Source organism: Dermochelys coriacea, chromosome 4 (assembly GCF_009764565.3).
Source record: "Dermochelys coriacea isolate rDerCor1 chromosome 4, rDerCor1.pri.v4, whole genome shotgun sequence".
NCBI classification, from domain to species: Eukaryota; Metazoa; Chordata; order Testudines; family Dermochelyidae; genus Dermochelys; species Dermochelys coriacea.
This window is the reverse complement of record NC_050071.1, coordinates 93,198,206-93,211,067: the sequence shown is the minus strand read 5'-3', so window position 1 is coordinate 93,211,067 and position 12,862 is coordinate 93,198,206. Positions and strand designations below refer to the sequence as shown.

At 40.4% G+C, this 12,862-nt stretch overlaps 1 long non-coding RNA gene across 1 annotated transcript in view; it reads right to left on the bottom strand.

Moving 5' to 3' along the window:
• LOC122460035 overlaps nucleotides 1-12,862 on the bottom strand; it is a 21,811-nt gene extending 8,949 nt beyond the window's left edge. Inside the window, exon 1 of the long non-coding RNA XR_006281082.1 lies at nucleotides 12,839-12,862. This is a non-coding gene — a long non-coding RNA (uncharacterized LOC122460035). The remainder of the gene's footprint in view (nucleotides 1-12,838) is intronic.

Here is a 12,862-nt window from a genome sequence, read left to right as displayed (position 1 = left end):
GCAAAATAAAGAGCATAATATTGATTGCTTTAACTTACTATAACATCAGTTTTAAGAGGGGAATATTTTCTTTGGAAAATTAAACTTTTAGAATAACACTTGAATTTTCAGTATTTAAAATCTTTTGTTGAGAAATACATTAGCCAAAGTACACATAGCAGCAGGGATATTTTGGAATCTAGAGAGATCCCTCGGTGGCCATAAAGCTGAAAGTGATCTATAGCATCCAACCCAACATTAAAAGCAATTTAGGATTAATAGTAGATTAGCTCAGAGTTTGCAGTGTGATATGGCAGGAAATAAGAACAATAACAAAACCCATAACCCACTCATTTTGCTGTATGTGTGTATATGCAAAAAGCAGAGAGGTGATGGCCCTTCACTCTTGCCCTGGTAAGGCTGCATGTAACTGTGTTAAGGTTTAGGGACCTCAGCACCCAAAGAGACAGATTAATTGGAAGGAATACAGAGAAGAACAATGACACTGATAAAAAGTTCTTGAGGGGTTGATTCATGAAGAAAGAGTAAGAGAATTCTATGTCCACCCCCCAAAGTCACCATTTACCCTAGCTATAAATACTTGAAGGGTATCACCACTATGAAGGGAGAAAAATTGTTTCAATTGGCACAAGGGTAATGAGATGATATAAAGGAAAGGAAAGGAAAATTTAGGCTCAATAGCGCTTCATAGCCATTGGACTGTGGAATAGCTTTCTAAAGGAAATAGTAGCAGCTTTGTCAAGACTAGACAGAGTGCTTCAATTATTAGTCTAGACAGAGTACTAGAAAACTCACAAAGGAAAGGACTTAATGGCCCTAATTCAGACCTGATTTAGGCAGATGCAGCTTCAGTGAAGTTAATGGAGTTGCAGCTGCTTCAGTTAAGTTTAAACTTGGCCCAAGTAGTCACGTCCATATCTAATTTCTATGCCTAACTCAGGGTTGTGAACATCAGGGCACCTAAACAGGCTGGATACTGCAACACTCTGCATTGCAGTGCCTGAGTCCCTTTGTGAATCTAGCTCCTAGGACACAAATGGAAGATTGACCTCTGCTCTTTCCTTATGAAATGTGCTTCCTAGAATCTTATTTTGTATGCTCTATCATCTGGGTTTGGACTCTTCCTCCCTCACACCCCTACCTGTTCTGGCTAGGCATTCCTGCATGCTGACATCCCCACTTTACCATGGTCTGATTACTCTTGGTGAGCATTGCTGCTACTAGAGACTCTTATGGGGAGGACTCCTAATGCTGCCCCCATTTAGGCATCTGATTTTAACTTAAAAATATATCCGGGAGATCTAGTACCAAGTCTGATTAAATATAAATTTTACTCTTGCATCTGCTGTCACCAGGGTTGAGTTTCACCCCTTTTGCCTTTGTTTATAGCCCATAACTGCAAGAGCTTGGGGACTGAGGTACTTGGTCAGCATGCTAAATAGTCACTAATAACAATCTTATCAGCCCCATTTTAGAACCAGTAGGGATTTTCCCTAGACCTTTGTGGTTAATTAGAGCATCCCTTTTATTATGTGTTGCTGCCCCCTGTGGACAGGCTGTCTGAATACATGGGTGCTGTTTTCCATTCTCAGTGTCCTGCAAACTCGGCTTAAAATAACCCAGGGAAAGAAGTTACATCTTCGTTCACAGAGTCCCATTTAAAAAGAGGACACAAGTCTCTAGGCCTGGCCCTTTCACTGCGTGAATTCAAGGGTCTATCCTGAGCCAACTTGAGAACTATTTTTTCCCATCTGATTATTTTTCAGTTGACATGTTGAAGTATTGAACAATGAAAGTAAGAACTGACTGAAGGGTGCCAATAAATCAGATACCCAAGTCAACCTGTTTTCAAAATTTCTAATGACTTTCCAAGTATAATTCTTCCTGGCTCATTAAAGTTCAAATTAGGATTCCATTTTAAAATGATGTCTACTTATATTTGTGACTAGAGTGCTTATAGACTCCTCTGTAAGAGAAATCTCATTTGAACATTAAGGTGAAGGATACATCAGAAGTGAACTCCCATTTGTGTTCTTGGGGCTACCTTCACAAAGGGGACTTAGGTCCTGCAATGGGGAGTGTCACAGCACTCAACCTTTTTAGAGGCCCTGATGTTCACAACCCTGAGTTAGGCACCCAGGTTTCCTATACAATTCTTGGAAAGAGTTAGTCACCTAAGAATGGGATTCGCAAAAGCCAGCCTGCTGAGTGAGGAGCCACCTAAACTACCCAGAAGAAAATACTGAGGAGATGGGTGTGGCCTAAGGCCAGTCTCTCAAAGGTGGTTAGGTGCCTCTTTCTGCCCTGGACTTAGGTGCCTATCTCCACTTGGGATTCACAGCCATGAACCCTCTCTTGGATTTGGCACCTAAGCTGTTGTTTGCAGTAAACGCTGAAGGAGGCGGTGGTGGTGCCCCTCCCACTCTTATACCTTTAGCCCAATGGTTATGGCACTCACCCAGGATGTGGGAGACACACGTTCAGTTTCCCCTTCTCCCTGATGTAGAGACAAGATTTGAGCTTACATATTTTGCCTCTCAAGTGAGTGTCCTGCCCCCTAGGCTATGGGATATTCTAGTGTGGGGCTCTCTCCCTCTCTCCTGTTGAAGCTGTTCCACTTGAAATAAACAAACATGCACAGAGCCAGAGAGAGACTCCAGTAGCTAGGTCACTACCCTGAAGATCATAAGGGGTGGAAGGCAGCACTACCTCCTTCTTTAGCCATTTTGCTGGATTCACGTGTGCTGAATACACCTACTTACTGGGCCGCAAAGGCAAGAAGGGCAGGGCAATGCCTAGTTTGTAAATCCTGCTGGGGCTTGAATGTGAGGTAGACGCTGAGTGGCTTCAGGACTTAGGTGGCTCCGCATGTTCTGCTACTGAAATTTAGGTACCTCAGGAACTTTAATGGTGGAAATGTAGGTGCCTGAGGTGTTTAAGTGCTTATAGGGTTAGGCAGTAGCTGAGGGGGGAGAGGGGGTTGTGAATCCCAGTGGACCCTAAAATGTTGGACTTAGACACTTTGTGAATCTAGCTCTTGGTGATCTATTTTTCTGTTTGAGTAACTCTTCTGTTTTTGGCATATAAATTAAGTGTTCCACAGGTCCAATTCAACACACATTCCATTCCAGTGAAGCTTCTTAGACATCTTGTACTTTTTACATTTCTTTTTATTTAAATGTTCAGTTCTTGTGAATGATGTCAGATTGTCAGTGCTGGTGTTTGAAGCCTTCTGTTTGTCCATAGAACTAGAACAATGTGAGCCTTCTCCTACTGTTCCACAAGGGTATGTGCCGAAAACCTTGACTGGGATGAAGATAAGGAGCCAGTTTGTCCAAAGTGTGTCTACTCAAACTGCTGACCAGTATGTATACTGTGGTGATTTCTATTGCTATTATTTAACTTTACTACAGTAGTGCCATAGGGACTGATTCAAGGATTGCACTAGATAATGTACAAATACTTCATAAAAAGATCAACCCAGTCCCAAAGAGCTAGGTTATGATAGAACACAACAGGTGCATGAAACAAACAAATAGGATGGTGGTGGGAAACAGATGGAGGAAGAGGAAATGTAAAAATAAACACTTTCTAGCACAATGAGCATTAGTTTTGATGTGGCCAACTGCTGGAGACTAGACTGACCACCAAATTAATATCACTTAGGCCATTAATCATCTGCTGGTAACAATTTTTGGCTTAAGCAACTGGAACTGGAAGACTTTGATTTATACTGTGTTGATCATGAATAACTCTGATTCAGTCATCAAAATAATTTTCTTGCTGGAGAACTGCTTTGAGGTTCACATGGCTGGTATCCTAAGGATTGAACTGCACCTGTGCCAAGAGACTGTCCCTTTACAGAAGAGGGGGCTTGCATGCTGAGCCCTATTTCCTCGTGCTAATAGTCAGCTGGAGGGGAAAAGATACATATTTTCTGTTAATAAAAGAACAAAATTATCTTTGGGGGGTTAGGGCAGGAATTAAGTATAAAATACAATAGCATGACAGGGTAAATCAGATCTAACTTAGTTGTAAAACATAGTTGTGGTGATGCACGGTGTGATATGCTTAATAATAATATTAATTGTAGCAATTACTAATGCGTTGTTATTGGTTCATGGTATATGTTATGACTTTCCCAACATTCAAGAAGGATGAACTCTGCTCTGAGGATCTTACAGTCCAAAGCTGGATGGACAGACAGACAATTAGACAGATGTTAAGGAGAGGGGAACAACAGTCAGCAATTTATGTACAAGTTAATATAATTCACTGAAAACAGTACAAGTGAGTCTTTAAGAGGGACTTAAATGTGGACATGGTACGTACCCCAAATTCAAGTGTCTGTCAGAAGTAGCAATGAGGTATGGTGGGAAAATAAAGTTAATTTTAAAATGATTAAGATTTTGATCTCTGCGTCTGTAAAGTAAGCTTTTTACCTACTATTTGTTTTCTCTTTGGCTACAAAGGTTTGTCTGAGAGAAAGCCAGAGGGGGAAAGGCACTACAGAAGTTCCTAGTGTGGAAAAGCATAAGGGTCTGATCCTGCAAGGAGGTATTCATGGGGGTGCAGGTTCTCTCACACGAGTCTCTATGGATCTCCATGTAGCTGTCTGCAGGATATGACAAGGGAAATAGGCTGTGTTCAAATGTGAGCACCAAAGTTTCCCCCTTAGTTTTTATTTGTAAATGTGGTTGTTTGTATCCACCCGAAGTGACAGTGAACAGTAGAACACACAAAATCCCTACTTTTAAAATTGCATTAGACACTTATAAGGATAGCACCACCTACCTCCTTAAGAACATTTTTCTGAGCACCTAACCTGTCTGCACTGAGAAAATGATTGGTTGGTAACAGTGATTCTTCCCAGACCCCCATCAGATGGTGTCAGGAATAGTTTGACTGCTAAGGCAGATGTTTTCAATGACTTCCCAGGAAGCATGCTGGACACCATGTTCCACCAAAGCTCTTGTATGCTTTTGGGTGAAAATAATTCTAGTCTGTATAATAATATAGGTAGGGCCAAACTCTGTTCAGCACTGGTTTGGGAATGGAGTGTTCCTGAGATCATTTACCTGGTTTAGACAGGCAATTAGAGCACTAGACATGCTTTACTGAGGGAATGGAAAAGAGCAAACTCGAATCCAGTCCTATTCATTATCTATCCCTATCAGGGGCCCAGCTTTTTGGGCCTCCTTGCTACCATATGAGACTTTACAGGCACTCTGCTGAGTGCTGGTGCACATGTTCCCTCTGAGCAGACCAAAAACCTCTTTCTGTCTCTCCTAAGCTATCAGCATGAGGCTTCTCTGCTCCTGGCCTGACCTTACAATGTGATCTTTCTTCTCCGGCCTTCTTGTTCCCATCCTGAGCTGCCAGCAGGTGGGGATGCCAGCCACAATAGGCATGCCATGTAGGAGAGAGTTAGAGGGTTGGATTGGGTTGAATGCTCTCCTTCCAAGAGTCCCAACATTGCCCCACCTCCCAAACAGAATTTCTTCCTATCACAACACCCATTACCCACACCCAGCAACCCAGCTGAAATAATGGGAAACTGGCTAAATCTCCTGCAGTTAAATGTCACCTGGGAAATCATGACTGTGCTAAGAATTATCAGATGTTTTTCCAAACTAATCTTTGGCAGGTTTTGTGGGTACATTTTAAATTTTGCTTTACTCTGTTGCCTTTGCATCTAATTATAAATCCTTTTTGCCATGGATTGTTCAGCGGTGGAATGTTCCTATTCAAGTCTCTTGGCAGGGCGAAGAGACGCAGTCTGAGTTGAAAATCATTTCTGTTCACCTTAGAAAATGCTTTTATTTGTGGACTTTGGATCACTCTGTTGTGTGTGTTTCTCAGCAATTGCTGTGTAAATTGGGCCATGATATGTGAGAAGAATGCTGCCCCGTCATCGCTGTAGGAGCAACATGTTCTTTTGTGCACCTGCATAATTCTTCTTGATAAGCCTGGTCTTAATTCCTTTACCCTATCGCACCTGAAGGAATGTGCATGTCAGCATGAAATCTGCAGTACAATGGTTCCACTGTAGAACTAGAATTAAGCTGTAACCAGTATATAAACAGGAAAAACTGCTTTGCCTTTTCTGTTTGTAACAAGCATGATCAATGCATGTTTAGGGTGAAATAATCCAATTTAGCAATGCACACAGGTTGAAAAGTCTGGATTTAGATTTTGAAATGTCAGGAATGTTCAGATTCAGGGGTTTGGTTCAGACTTTATAACGATGGGGACCACTGGCAAAGTTTTTATACAGATCTGGATCCAGAATTTGAGAACCCTTGGTTGTTTAGATTTGGGTTATTGCGAAGGCCCAATTCTAATAATTATTGTAAATGTTTTGTCTTCACAGTCCATAATACCGCTAATAATTAGAGCTATTAAAGATATAAAGCAAACATTCTTATGTGATTAAGACACAGCAATATTTTCCCTCCTCTATAAAAAGCCATTTTAATTTTTCAACTCAGAGCCTTATTCTTTAAATTGCTCTGTGCCTCTTCATGCTGAGAAAATACCATATTGAATTTTAATATGACTCAGAGTGACAGGGAGCTTTTCCTGTGTTTCCATACCACCACTTTGAAACATTGAAACCAGTATTCTAAAGTCCTATCACCTTTGTTATGCACACTAAAATTAATTATTTATTATTATTTGTAATATACCAGCACCAACTGAGATCAGGGCCCCATGGTGCTAGATTCTGTACATACTTGCAGTCAGAGACAGTCTCCACCTTGAGAAGTTTACAGCTTTAAATAGAACAGACATACAAAAGGTAAGGACATTTTAGAGGTGGGGAACCGAGGCTCAGAGATCCTGATTCTATAAAGTACTTGAGCACATGGGTAACTTTAAGCACCAGAGTAGTTCTGTTACATTAATGGGATTACTCTTATGCTTAACTACCTTGTTGAACTGGGGCCAAGGAAATTCAGTGACATGATGAAGATCACATAGGAAGTCTATGACAGAGCTGGATTTGAGCTCAGGTTTCCTGAGTGCCATCTTTTCTCTCTGCAGTCCTGTGAGTGGGCCTGCCCTTGCCCTAATAGAAAGGATGCTAAAAGCTCCTTTGGGCTTAGCCAGCACTAACCGGACACACCTGCAAGGCTTGCTCTGCCTGGAGGGAGGAAGTTAAAAGGGGAGAGCCCCTACAGGAAGTGGTGGTATGACTGGTTGGGCCTGGGGCAGCTGCTGGCTGTAAGCTGGGGTGTGGAAGTCAGGGGCAGTTTGGGCTGGTGGCTGATTGGCTGAACAGAGCTGGAAATACAGGCTGAGAGGGACAGGCTGGAAGTTATACTGGAAAATGAGGGAGAAGACTAAGGAATGGCTTCAGATTAGGAAGAAGGAAAAAAAGAATAGAAGTATCTGTATCTGAAGAAGAGGGAGCAGGTGGAGATGGAAAAAAAGAGTGAGGAAAAGGAATGATGTCTTATAATTATCAAATCACGGGCTGAAGATGTAAAGATAAGCAATGTTAATCCCTCAGAAACAGCAGACTGGATTAGGTGAAGTATCAGAAATATATTAAGAGCTATAAAAATGCAGGGAGGAGATTTATTAGTAGAATACATAAGGAACTGGTTGAGAAACTTCTTAAAACTACAATATAGGGAAAATAAAAGTAATTTGTCAGTTACCTAAATTTATGAAAGAAGCAAGAGGGGTAATGTATGGGGTTCCACCAGGCTTGACTGAGGGTGAAATTAAAAGGGATGTAGGTAAAGGCCTAGCGCTGTTTGTTAAGCGACAAATTAGCAGGAGAGGGGGAGAGTAAAATTATCCACAGCCATCCAAATAACATTTAAAAATGCAACACTACCCGATACGGTTACTATAGGATATCAACTCTTCTGGATTAAATCATATATGCCAACCCTGTTGAGATGCTGTAAATGTCAAAAGTTAGTGCATATGGCAGCTGTCTGTCAGGGGAAAACAAGGTGTGGTAAATGTGGAAGAGAAAACTAGTATGAGAACTGTATGGAAGGAATAGAACTAAAACGCAACAATTGTGGGGATAAGCATAGTGCAGCATACAAAGCCTGTGGGGCAGCAGCATGAGCTAGAGAGATACAGAAAATTAAAACTATCCATAAAATAGCCTATGCAGAAGCTACCGAAAGATATTCACAACTGAAAGTGGAGAAGGAGGAAAATGCCAGTGAGGAAAAAGAACAACTGGTACAACACTCAGTTCAGGGCAGGAAAGATAGTATAGGGGATGTACTGTACAACTGTTATATACAACAGATGAAGACGTACTGCTTGTAGGCAAAGAGAAATTTATAGCATGTATGAGAGACGTGATTAATTGCAATTTACAGACTAGGATGAAGACTGAAAGAATAAAAATTATAACAAAAGCAGGAGAAAAGTATTTTTCACACAACGCAGTCAGTCTGTGGAACTCTTTGCCAGAGGATGTTGTGAAGGCCAAGACTATAACAGGGTTCAAAAGAGAACTAGATAAATTCATGGAGGATAGGTCCATCAATGGCTATTAGCCAGGATGGGCAGGAATGGTGTCCCTAGCCTCCGTTTGCCAGAAGCTGGGAATGGGCGACAGGAAGTGGATCACTTGATGATTGTGTGTTCTGTTCATTCCCTCACCTGGCACCGGCAACTGTCAGCACACAGGATACTGAGCTAGATGGACCTTTGGTCTGACCCAGTATGACCATTCTTACGTTCTTAAAAGTATTTGCACATAGGCAATCTTTCAACAGATCACATTCATGCAATTTTTAACAAAAGTAATAATGTAGTTTAAACAACATGGTTCTAGCTTGTTTTTCTGGAACACAAATAGTTTAACAAGACATGGTCAGGAATTATAGAAAACTGGTTTTGAAATGGAAAGCAAACCTGTTGCAATATGTGTACAAGAAACATGATTAGTGAGAAAACTGATGTTTAGACTTCCAGGATATGATGTAATCGGACGTGACAGAGAAATAACAAGCAGAGGAGGGGTCTGTATATTTATAAAGGAAGGTCTTAGTTACATTGACATAGATGTACAGAACTTAAATTTTGAGTATAAAGCTGTTGAGATTCCTCTGCAAAATAATAGCACCTTTATACAAATCTATAATGTTTACAATCCATGTAAATAAAACTAGATCATCTAGAATTGGAAGAGTTAGTTAAGGGTGCCAAAGGCCTGTATATTATTTGTGGAGATCTTAACAGCCATAATGAAATATCAGGAAGCAGAAAAACTGATTATAATGGCAAATGCCTGGAACAGTTCATTGACATGCACAACTTGGTATTGATCTGGTGGATGGAACTTTTTTGTGTTTTGATCTGGGAATTGCAACAAGCAATACAGCAAGTAAATGCAGCTGGGAAATCTATAAAGAAGATGGAATGGAAAGTGATCACTTCCCTATGCTAATTACATATAAAGGCCTAGGTAACATTGAGAACACTAAAGGAATTCCTACCTGGAATCTTAGAAAAGCAAATTGGGGACGCTTTAAGAGTAAGTGCGCTGAGTATCAAAGCACCAATTGTATAAGTGATAATCTAGATGAATTTCATGATAATTTAATAAAGGGAATTGTATCAGCAGCCATCCTAGCTATATGTACAACATTGAATTTCCACAAACTCAAAAATCCAGTTTATACCTGGTCTTATAGTAAATAATAAAGTTGAAAGTTCTAATTTAGAAAAAGTGAACATTTTATCGAAAGAGTTCCAAAAAGTTAGTAGTGATACAATTAAAAGGAAAGAGTTTTGTGAACAAAAATTAATACTTGTTGAAGAAAATTGTGAGCTCTTACATGACTGGGTAGAACAAGCTGATGTACTGAATGAAAATTTCAGCATACAGGAACTCAAAAAAGCTATAGACAAAAGTAAAAATACATCACCAGGTAAAGATAGCATATGTAATGCAATTCTTAAGCACCTACTGGAAAGGAGTTTAGCAGTTTACCAGAAGGGAGTTTATTGAAATTATGTAATAATATATGGGGGAAAGGAATACTACTGGGAAAATGGAAGCAAGTGATGGTTATACTGACAGGAAAACCTGGCAAATTACCAACAAGACCTGATGCATATAGACCTATTGCCATCCCACTGTGTGTGGGCAAAATTATGGAAAGAATGATAAATGAGAGATTAGTAGCATGGCTGGAAAAATATTAAATTATAAACTGTGTACAAAGTGACTTCAGGAAAGAAAGATGCACAGTTGATCATATGGTAAGATTAGAAATAGAAATACAAAAAACCATGAGGAACAGAGTTTATGATAGCTGTCTTTTGGGACATTGAAAAAGTGTGTGACATGCTATGGAGGGAAGACTTGCTGTATAAACTGGTCACAATTGGAATAAGAGGAAGAATGTTCTGGTTGATAAAAGGTTTCAGAGTAGCAGCCGTGTTAGTCTGTATCCGCAAAAAGAAAAAGAGGACTTGTGGCACCTTAGCGACTAACAAATTTATTTGAGCATAAGCTTTCGTGAGCTACAGCTCACTTCATCGGATGCATGGTTGATAAAAGACAACTTAAATGATAGAACCATACAAGTCGGAGTGGGGGCAGCTTTGTCAAATATTTATAAACTTACTAATGGCACACCACAGGGGAATGTTATCAGCCCAACCCTGTTTAACATCACAATTAATGATCTCCCAGAGAGTATAAGAGCAGGAATAGGTATTACTGTATTTGCAGACGACTGTGCTGTTTGGGCCAAACACAGAAGACTTAAGATAGCTGTGGAGAGAATCAATGAGGCACTCAGGGATTTCAGAATGGGAAGATACTTGGGGATTTAAGTTCTCACCTGCTAAAACAAAGGGAATGATCTTCACAGAAAGGAAGATTGGGAAGAATGGAACTTATATCTCTATACAGGAACAAAATGCAGGTAGTTCAAAATTTTACATTCTGAGGAGTTATTTCTGGTAACAAACCGACTTGGAAGGGTCAAAACTAAATGTAAAGGTAGGATGAATCTGTTTAAAAGTTTTGCTGGGAACAACTGGGATGCAGATAAGAACAAATTGTTGATGCTGTAGAGGAAATTAATAAAACCAGTTATACATTATGGATGCCACTCCTTTAATTCAGCTTCTTAATTAACACTAAAAAAATTAGAGCTGATCCAGGCCCAAGCTCTGTAAATCACATGTGGTGAGAGTATTTTGACTCCATTGTGTGTGCTGAGGCTAGCAACTGGAGAAATGCCTATACATGTAAGGGTGAATTGGTTATGATTTAACCTTTTGGGCTAAGGTTAATGGAAATAGTGAAGATAAGAGTATTAGCCAAATATAGAAGGACTGTTGGGAATTAAGTAGACAAGAAGTAACTGGGAGCTCCTAACAGGGTCAAAAGGCGTGTAAAAGACTTGGGTGAAGAGCCAGGTCTGGAAGAAATTAAAATCTGTAGTCATGGGAAATCAAACTATAGCTGGACAGCTGTCTCTCCAGCTGTGGATCTGGAGTTATATGATAAGACAAAGAGAAGAGCAGGATTGTCAAATATGACGTCTATGATTTGTGAGTTTATATATGGCAAATGGGATCAGCATTGCCAAATGTATACTGACAGCTCTAGAGATGCCAACACAGGCCTTAAAAAATGAGAAGGTTGATATAAAGATCCTGCTGAGTGAAGAGGATTTCAAAGGTTTGGTTAAGAGAGCATTTAAGAAGGAACGGCAAAATACTATGGACCAAAGAGCAAAAAGGACAAAGGTTCTATGAAAAATGTCCTAAACATGAGGCTAATATAGTACACTTAATAGCTATGCTAGAAGAAATGACATAACTGTACTTAAAGTGCTAACAGGTCACTGTAATCTTAATGGTAATTTACATTTACTAAATAAGCACAAAGACAGGTTTTGCAACACATGCAAAATCCAAGAAACAGTTGAGCATCTGCTGTGACAATATAGGGAGCATTACACAGAAAGAAAGACTCTTTATGAGGAACTGAGACCACTCCAGTTGAAAGAAAGTAGTCTTAAAGGGTTGGCGAGAGCACCAAGAAAGGAGAGTAGCGTTAAAAAGCATTACTTCACTTTTTTAATGACACAGGATTGGCTGACAGGACAGGGATATTTACTTATGCAAAAACTGCAGTACGTGGTGGTCATAGCCTCACATGCTGAGACTGCTGTACCATGAAACAAGGAAGGAAGGAAAAGGCTGTAACTCGGGGGAAGGCTGCTGTGCCTGGGAGATCAGTGAAGATGAAAATAGTTGCAGAGCACCCCTTAGACTTCAGGGACCAGATACAGAGCAGAGGTTACCAAAAGGAGGGGGCTTAAAGACAGACCCTAGTCCTGATCAAGGACAATAAAACTTACAGATGAGCTGAGCCCTAACGGGGTGACTGAAACACTGCCTGAGATTGAACACCTTTTTTAAATTATTATTTTGATTTTCCCTGTCCCTGGGAGGCACAGAGAAAATCTCTTTTTCTTTGTTTGGAGAACATCTTGTATACCACAAGCAGGGGAAGGACTCTGTGAGTGCCAGAGGAGAGAAGCAACCCCAAATCATGTTCTGGTAGGGATGCAAGGGGGCTTCCCCCACCACAGCCCTGCTTTGGGAATGCAACCCTATTCAGGGCAGCACTTCAAGCTTTAAACCCAAGCTTTAAACATCAGCATGTGCTGAAGGATTGTCTTGACGAGGGATGGACTTAAGCACATGCCTAATTGTTTTCCTGAATCAGGGCCTTAGAACTGCTTTTGGGCCTTCATACATCTTAATAAGAGCAAATAAAAGTACAATAATTAGCATTTAGTGCAAATTCACTAAACCCAGTCCTGACCTTAAGTGCTTTCCTGAATAGAGA